We start from the raw sequence: 8,950 nt of genomic DNA on the forward strand, positions 1-8,950 counted from the left end.
TGTAACGTGGAGTTTGATGAGAATAACGGCTCCCAAGTGGAGCAAAGTGGCACTTGTGATGTAGGTGATGAAATTCCTCCTCAAGCCATAAGAAGAATGGGTGTTGGTTTCATCCTACCCATTGAGGAACCCCTTGTGGCCGAAGGAGAAGGACAATGCTCCACTCAAGTGGAGCCATCACCAACCCAAGGCCCACACGCTTCCGAAGAACAAAGTGAAGGCCCTCAACCTCATGAACAAGACCTAGGGCAAGATCATACTCAAGACGGTGTTGACACACCAAGTGATGCTCAAGGTCAAGTTCTCTCCCCCGAGCAAGTTCAAGACCAAGAACAAGTTCATGACGACGCTCAAGATGATCAAGTAACCGCTCCTCAACTCACCACCGAGGAGGAATTAGAGCGTCGTGCCGCCAAAGTTGCTTCCAAGCTCTTCACCAAGGATCATCTCATGACGAATGTGCTTGGAAGCTTGAGAAAGGGGGTAAGCACTCGTAGACAATTAGCAAATTATTGTGAGCATCACGCGTTTGTCTCTTGTGTGGAACCTCACAAGGTCTATGAGGCGCTCGAAGATCCGGATTGGCTCAATGCCATGCATGAAGAACTCAACAACTTCGAGCGCAACAAAGTGTGGAGATTGGTGCCAAGGCCAACGGAGAACCACAATGTCATTGGAACCAAGTGGATATTCAAGAACAAGCAAGATGCCCATGGGATTATCATTCGCAACAAGGCTCATTTGGTAGCACAAGGCTACTCCCAAGTCGAGGGTATCGACTACGGTGAAACCTTTGCTCCCGTTGCTCGTCTTGAATCCATTCGCATGTTGATTGCATATGATTCTCATCATAACTTTAAGCTACATTAAATAGATGTGAAGAGTGCTTTTCTTAATGGTCCCATTAATGAATTGGTGTACGTCAAGCAACCCCCCGGGTTCGAGGATCCATACTTTCCCGATCATGTGTATCAACTCGATAAGGCACTCTATGGCCTTAAACAAGCCCCACGTGCGTGGTATGACCACCTTACCGAGTTGTTACAAGACCGTGGGTTTGAAGTTGGGATAATCGACCCCACTCTTTTTACTAAGAAGGTCAAAGGGGAGTTGTTTGTGTGCCAATTATATGTTGATGATATTATCTTTGGTTCTCCTAACAAAGCTTTCAATGAGGAATTTGCCGCTCTCATGACCTCAAAGTTCGAGATGTCCTCCATGGGGGAGTTGAAGTTCTTTCTAGGGTTCGAAGTGAAGCAAAGAAGAGAAGGAACCTTCATCAATCAATCCAAATACACTCAAGACATGCTCAAGAGATTCAAGCTAAGTGACGTCAAGCCGGCTTCCACCCCAATGCCCACCAAGTGCCAACTTGATCTAGATCCCAATGGTAAAGTGGTGGATCAAAAGGTATACCGTTCCATGATTGGATCCTTGCTTTACCTTTGTGCATCTAGACCGGACATCATGTTGAGTGTGGGAATTTGTGCACGATTTCAAGCTGCACCTAAGGAAAGTCACTATGTGGCCGAATCTTTCGATATTTGACTCATACCCCAAACTTTGGCTTATGGTATCCAAGAGGATCAAACTTCAAGCTTGTAGGGTACTCGGATTCCGATTGGGCGGGAGACAAAGTGGATAGGAAGTCCACTTCCGGAGGATGCCAATTCCTTGGTTGCTCGTTGGTAAGTTGGTCTTCCAAAAAGCAAAGTTGTGTGTCTCTCTCGTCCACCGAAGCGGAGTATGTTGCGGCCGGTAGTTGTTGTGCACAACTCTTATGGATGAGGCAAACTTTAAAGGATTACGGTGTCACTTGTGACAAAGTGCCTCTTTGGTGTGACAATGAAAGTGCCATCAAGATTTCTCTCAACCCGGTGCAACACTTCAAGACGAAGCATATTGAGATTCGGTATCACTTCATCCGGGATCACATTAGGCGAGGAGAGATCGAGCTCAACTACGTCAACACTCATGACAACCTTGCAGATATTTTCACGAAGCCCTTGGATGAAGCAAGATTTCACGAGTTAAGGCATGAGCTAAATATCATTGATTCGAGCAATGTCGCTTGAACCCGTGCACACCCTACCACGCTCCCTTTGTTGTCTAGTTTAGGTGTAGGCATGGACATAGGGGGAGTGTTGTTCTCTCAATGAACTCTCCCTCCCTCCATTTTGCATAAATTGATCAAGTCTTTCACTTTAGGCATTGTTGATGGCACGTGTGCTCAAAAGACGAGTTTTGGTCATGGGCCCAAGGTTAAAATCTTCGCGGCGCCATACCTCTTGACTCAAACATAGGTGGCTTCGGCCACCGCCCTCTCTTGAAGAGAGGTTTCTTGGCCTCTTGCTGGTGTGTTCTTTTGCTTTTTCGTTGCGGGTTTTCTGTTTTTTTTAGCTAAGCCATGTAGTCCAGTTGCCGCGGTGTGCTGGGCGGTACTGCCGCTGCTGGCGAGCGGTACTACCGCTGATAAGCAGTACTACTACTGGTGATGGACGGTACTACCGTGGTAAGCGGTACTACCGCCACACCAGTGCGGAACTACCACTTATGAGCGGTACTACCGCTCCCCAGCGCGGTACTACCGCTGCGGGGCGGGGCCAGGGGGTTCTTATCGGGGCAGGGGGAGGTTTCTTCTCCCCCATACCCATTCGCTCGACCCCTCGTGCCTCTCCCTCTTTCCAGCACCGTTCCGCCGCGGAAGGGCTCCAGTGGATCTCCTCCTCCGGGGCGTTCCTCTCCATTTCCTTCGGTGGAGTCAATCCCCACCTCGTCCTCTTGCCATGGATGCCGGTATTGCCCACGTTCCTTCTCTCTTTTGGTCTTGCTTTTAGATCTTGTGCTTAGGGGCAATGGTGGTTGCATCTCTAGATTTTTGGCTAAATCTAGGCTTGAGTTGGTTGGAGAAGGCAACTAGATCATCTAGATTGATGTTTGGTAGGAATGTTTTTGAATTTGGTAGGCCGGTAGTGCCGAATCTGTCCACGGTAGTAGGAAACCACTGTTTCACCGCCTCGCGCTTTGAAACTGCTATGTATCCGCCTCAAGCCGTACTACCGCTCCCTTTGGAGCGGTACTACCGCTTGGCCTAGGGCGGTACTACCGCTCCCTTTGGGGCGGTACTACCGCTTGGGGCGGTACTACCGCCGGCAGGTCACGGTACTACCGCTGCATGCCAATTTCCATCATTCTCCTACCTTCCCTTGATCCTTTTGTTGTGTTTGTTGGCTTATGCTCGTTTCTTCTGGATGTTTTGCCTCCTTTTGTGTTTGGCTCCAGGTGATGACATTTCCGAGCAACAAGGTCGCCGTATCAACCCCGGGCGTGCCACCTCCAAGCGCTACCGGACCTCAGAGCCTGCCGGTGGTTCCTCGAGCACCCAACCGCCTCCAGCAAGTGCTTCTGCAACTGTTCCTCCACCTCCTCAGCAATCGAAGCGAGCCGCCAACAAGTCAAAAGGGAAGGCTGTGACTGAGATGAACAGCAAGGAGTTTTGGGAGAAGCGTCGCCGCAACCCCTATACGGTGGACCAAGAACCCACTTTGGTCAACCATCCGTTCTGGAACCGTTTTCAGTTTGCCATCTACTTTGATGTGATCAAGGCCAAGAAGAATCTCTATGTTGATGTTCGCTCCATTGACACCGATACTATGGAGAAGGATCCAGAGTACTTTGGAGAAGCCTTTCAGATGTGCACTCAGCTGAACATTCTCAGGATCATGCAGTTCAACAAGGATTTCAATGCGGATTTGTTGGCTCAATTCTATGCCACTGTCCATCTTGGAACAGATAGCGACAGGACTCTGACTTGGATGACCAATGGCAAGCGGCTTTCTGTCAAGTGGCGGGCGTTCATGGAGTTACTTGATGTGGTGGATAACGGGCTTGAGACTCCTGTCAGTTTTCGTCCTCACCGCCATGTTACTTCCACCCACAAGCAAGCCCTTTGGCCCTACTGCACTGTGAAGGTTCACCCTGTCACTGAGAAGAAGACCTACGAGTTGTGTCCGTATCTGGACATTCTTCATCGCATATTCCGTGAGACTCTCTTCCCTCGCATTGGGAATCTGGATCAGGTTCACTCCTACCTCGTGGACATGCTCCTTTTCTGTCAGCATGAGAAGGAAGCAAACACTGGAGAGAGCCTGGATATCTCTCATGTCATGTGGTCTGAACTTGTATCTGCCGTGTCTGAGCGCAAGTGTCCTATCTATGGTCCCTTCATCATGAGGCTCATTGAGAGGGCCTGGGCACAGACTTATCCCAGAGTGCTGCTAGAAACTGGAGAGTTGGTGTCACATGAGATCAAGCGTCTGAGGAAGAAGGATAACTGGTCAGCGCCTCACACAGGAGGTCCTTCTGCTACTACTGCCACGGGGGGCCCGTCTGCTGCTGCTGCTGCCATGGGAACTGAGGGTGAGGATGCTCCTGATGCCCATGATGAGGACGTTAGCCACTCCAGTGCAGAACCATCTTGGTCCCAGAAGCTCAAGCGCAAGATGAAGAAGCTCTTCTGCATGGAGTCCCATGTTCAGTACATGACTCATGTGGCGGAGAAGAATGCCAGGACGCGCCACAAGGAGATCATGCGTCAGTTGGGAGCCATAGTTGTCAGTGGGTCTGAGGGACAGATCATTGAAGAGGAGGACTGGATTCATCAGAACTGTCACTGGACCGACTCCGATGCCGAGCACTTTTCAACCCACGATGAAGATGCAGAGATGTGATGTTCAGGACCTTCCTCGCCCATCACTTGGAGTCATAGTGTCCCTCTCTGCCCTTTTTGGTGTCTCGATGCCAAAGGGGGAGAGAGTTTAGGGATTTGTGTTTGCGAGTGTGTCTTTGTGTCGTTCGTTTTCTTTCTCGTTGTTGGTTTTGTTTGGTTTTGTGCTTGTGAGACCTAAGTTCCAGACATATGGTGTAAGACATATGCTACCTTTGTTATCTTATCTATGTGTTATGCACCTCGGTATCTTATAGCTTGCATGCTTATCCTATCATATATGTTGTTCTCATACATCTTGCTTAGGTTGTTGGTCTCTAAAATATAGGGGGAGCCGTGATCCTAGTATATGTGCCGTGCAGTCCAAAGCACTTATCTAGTGTGCACAACATCTAGGGGGAGCCTGTCTATTTTTTAGTGGCGTGGGTTCTCTTGCATTCTATGTCATTACTATTTTCTGTGCAAATCCCGTATTGTCATCAATCCACCAAAAAGGGGGAGATTGTAAGGGCATATTTATCCCTACGGTGTTTTGGTGCTTGATGACAATGCATTTGCGGACTAATCGGGTGATTTGAGTTCTTTCAGATATTCATCCTTCGGCACGAAATGATTATTTCCCCTCTGCGCTCTACTCAAGACGGTGTAGCTTCCTTCGTGACTTTGTTGGTGGACTAAGTTTCGTAGTAGTCATCGTACTATCAAGAGGGGATCTGCTTCGGTATGGTTTGGGTGGAATCAACACGTACACGTTCTTCTCACACCCACCGTTTCTTTCCGTCTCTCTGGAGCTCCTCTTTTCTCCTCTGTGCATCTTTTCCTGGACCCGGCGGTAGTACCGCGGGCCACAGCGGTAGTACCGCTGAGACTCACTAAGCGGCAGTACCGCTCCTCGGAGCGGTAGTACCGCTTTATGGCCTCAGCTGCAGTACCGCTGCGGCTCCGTGTTCCTACCGCCTCGACTCGAGTGCGCATTTTTCTCGTGTCGGGTTTTACGGCACTAGCTGCAGTATAGCGGTAGTACGGCTGAAGCTCAGCAAGCGGTAGTACCGCTCCTCCGAGCGGTAGTACCGCTGGATGGCCTCAGCCGCAGTACCGCTATGGCTCCGTGCTCCTACCGCCTCGACTCGAGTGCGCATTTTCTCGTGTCGGGTTTTACGGTACTAGCTGCAGTAGTAGTGGCGGTAGTGCTGCTTGCGAGCGGTAGTACCGTCCTGCCTCCGCGGTAGTACCGCTCTGGGTCCCAGCCCTAGCCCCTTCTCTTCTAGCGCGGCAGTACCGCTGAGGTGGAGCGGTAGTACCGCTTATGAGCGGTAGTACCGCCCTGTCCCCGCGGTAGTACCGCTCTCTGCGGGGCTGAGTGGGGGGTAACGGTTGGATTGTTCCCCCCACTATAAAAGGGTGTCTTCTTCCCCCCTTTGACCTACCTCTTCCACCATTAAAGCTCCATTATTGCTCCAAGCTCCATTTTCGCCCGATCTCACCCCCTAGCCAACCAAACTTGTTGATTTGCTCGGGAGTGGTTGAGAAGGCCCCGATCTACACTTCCACCGAGAGATTTTTGATTCCCCCACTCATCCTTAGCGGATCTTGTTACTCTTGGGTGTTTGAGCACCCTAGACGGTTGAGGTCACCTCGGAGCCATATTCCATTGTGGTGAAGCTTCGTGGTCTTGTTGGGAGCCTCCGATTAAGTTGTGGAGTTTGCCCCAACCTTGTTTGTAAAGGTTCGGTCGCCGCCTTCAAGGGCACCAATAGTGGAATCACGGCATCTCGCATTGTGTGAGGGCATGAGGAGAATACGGTGGCCCTAGTGGCTTCTTGGGGAGCATTGTGCCTCCACACCGCTCCAACGGAGACGTACTTCCCCTCAAAAGGAAGGAACTTCGGTAACACATCCTCGTCTTCACCGGATCCACTCTTGGTTATCTCTTACCTTTACTTGTGCAAACTCTTTAATGTTTGTTCCCTTACTTGCTTGTGTGCTTGTTGTTGTTGCATCATATAGGTTGTTCACCTAGTTTCACATCTAGACAACCTACTTTTATGCAAAGTTTAATTTGGTAAAGAAAAGCTAAAAATTGGTAGTTGCCTATTCACCCCCCCCCTCTAGTCAACCATATCGATCCTTTCAATTGGTATCAGAGCCTCGTCTCTTTATTAAGGACTTTACCGTCCAAAGAGTATGGTTGATACCGTAGACGGAGCGGAGGAACACTCCGGTGTGAATCCTATCTCGTCTACGGGCGATGGGGGAACTTCGGTCTCTCGTGAGGAGTTCAATGTAGCCTTGGAGACATTGAAAACCTCCATGACGACCGAAGTTGAAAACATGTTTACTAAATTTCTTGAGGGGCTTAAACTATCCACCGCACCGTTGAAAGTGGGGGATCCCACCAACAAAGAGTCGGATGCTATCCCCGACAAGGGGGAAGCTAGTAGTGAAAAGGCTCCTTCTTCTAGTGGCAAGAATGGCACCGGCATCTTTGCCCATGTGGAACCACCACTTGTGTATGGTGGACCGGTTCCTTCTACTCATTTGAATCATGCCGGTCCTCCTCCTAAGATTGTGAAAAATGAGGATTTTGATTCTTGGGTTTACCGCTTTAAACGTCATTTAAATCATGTGAACACTAACCTTTGGAGAATCATTGAAGAAGGTTTCTACCCACATGATCCAAGCAACTTCACTCCTCGAGAAGCCGCGGACAATCAATTCAATGAGAATGCTCTCTTCATCATTCAAGATGCAATTCCACCCGAAGACCTACCTCATCTTCGTCCCTTCGCCTTGGCCAAAGATGCATGGCATTGTGTCGTGTCTCTCTACCGGGGAAGCGCAAGCATTCAACGCTCCAACTATGAAGTGGTACAAGATGAGGCCGATGAGTTTGCAATGAAGGAAGATGAAGAACCTCATGAGCTTTATCGAGAGTCACCAAACTCGCAGTCTCACTGCGAGATCACGGGAGCAAGGACACGGATGACAATTGGATCAAGCGCAAATTCCTCAAGGCAATGATGCCCTACCACAAGGCCATGTCCTCCGTCATCCGCCAAAGACCGGACTTCCACACTTTGACCTCAAGCGAGGTGTTGGATCAGTTTGTGGCCATGAACATTTTGGACAAGACCGCCGACAATGCGGTGCTCCGTTCTCAACGGGGAAAGAATCCTAACCTTGCTTTGAAGGCCAAGCTCATCGTGGAAGAAGAAGAAGAGGAAGAGGAGGAGAGCAACCCCGAAGATACAAAGTATGCATATCATGAACACATGGCACTTGCTTCAAGGCAATTTTGGAGCAAGAAAAACTCGAGGAACAACTTTAGCAAAAACACCTTGAGTGGCACGAGGGGCAAGCAACGTGTAAGGACTTTCTACAATTGCGGCAACGTGAGTCATTTCGTTGCGGAATGCCCGTATGAGAAGAGGGAAGACAATGGTGGCAAACTCATCCAAAAGGACAAGGCCAAGTCGTTCCCCAACAAGAACAACTTCACCAAGAAGACTCCTCCCAAGGCCTTGGTTGTGCAAGAAGAGTACAATGAGGATGATGACGATGATGAAGATGATGAGTCGGTTGCCATGGCCTCCGTCGCCATTGCCACAACGTCACGAGTGTCTCTCTTCGACTCACCTAACGAGAGCATCAACGCCAAGTGCCTCATGGCGAAAGCCACCAACAAGGTAACCTCCAACATCAAAACTACCATCATTAATCATCCTTCCCCATCGGAGAGCATTAATGAAGTTGAGGGAGCTAATGTGGAGGCTAACGAGTTTGAGGCCTTTATGGGCAAACTCAAGGGAAAATCCAAAAAGCACTTTGTTGCTCTCTTGGAACAACTTGGTGAGGCCAATGACATGATCGAGGCTCACGAAGACACCATCTCAAAGATGGAAGGGCATAGTCGTGACTATGCCGATGAGATTTCGGATCTTTCCAATGCTCTTGAGGAAGAGCGTGGTCTTCGTTTGGCTCTTGAGGAGTCATACAACGTTGATCATGCTAAGTTAGAGAAAGATTATGATCATGCCCTCGTTGTTTCTCGTGTGCTAAATTCCGAGAAGGCCAAACTCGGAGTTGATCTTGCTAGACTCAAAGAGGAGTTTGATATACTTGACAAGGCCCACAAGGCCTTGAAGGGTATTCACGCTAGTCTCAAGGAGTCTCATGATCAACTCCAAGTGAAGCTAACTAAGGAGAAAGCAACTTTTCCTCATA

The sequence above is a fragment of the Triticum urartu genome, chromosome 5, assembly GCF_003073215.2.
Source record: "Triticum urartu cultivar G1812 chromosome 5, Tu2.1, whole genome shotgun sequence".
In the NCBI taxonomy this organism is placed as follows: domain Eukaryota; kingdom Viridiplantae; phylum Streptophyta; class Magnoliopsida; order Poales; family Poaceae; genus Triticum; species Triticum urartu.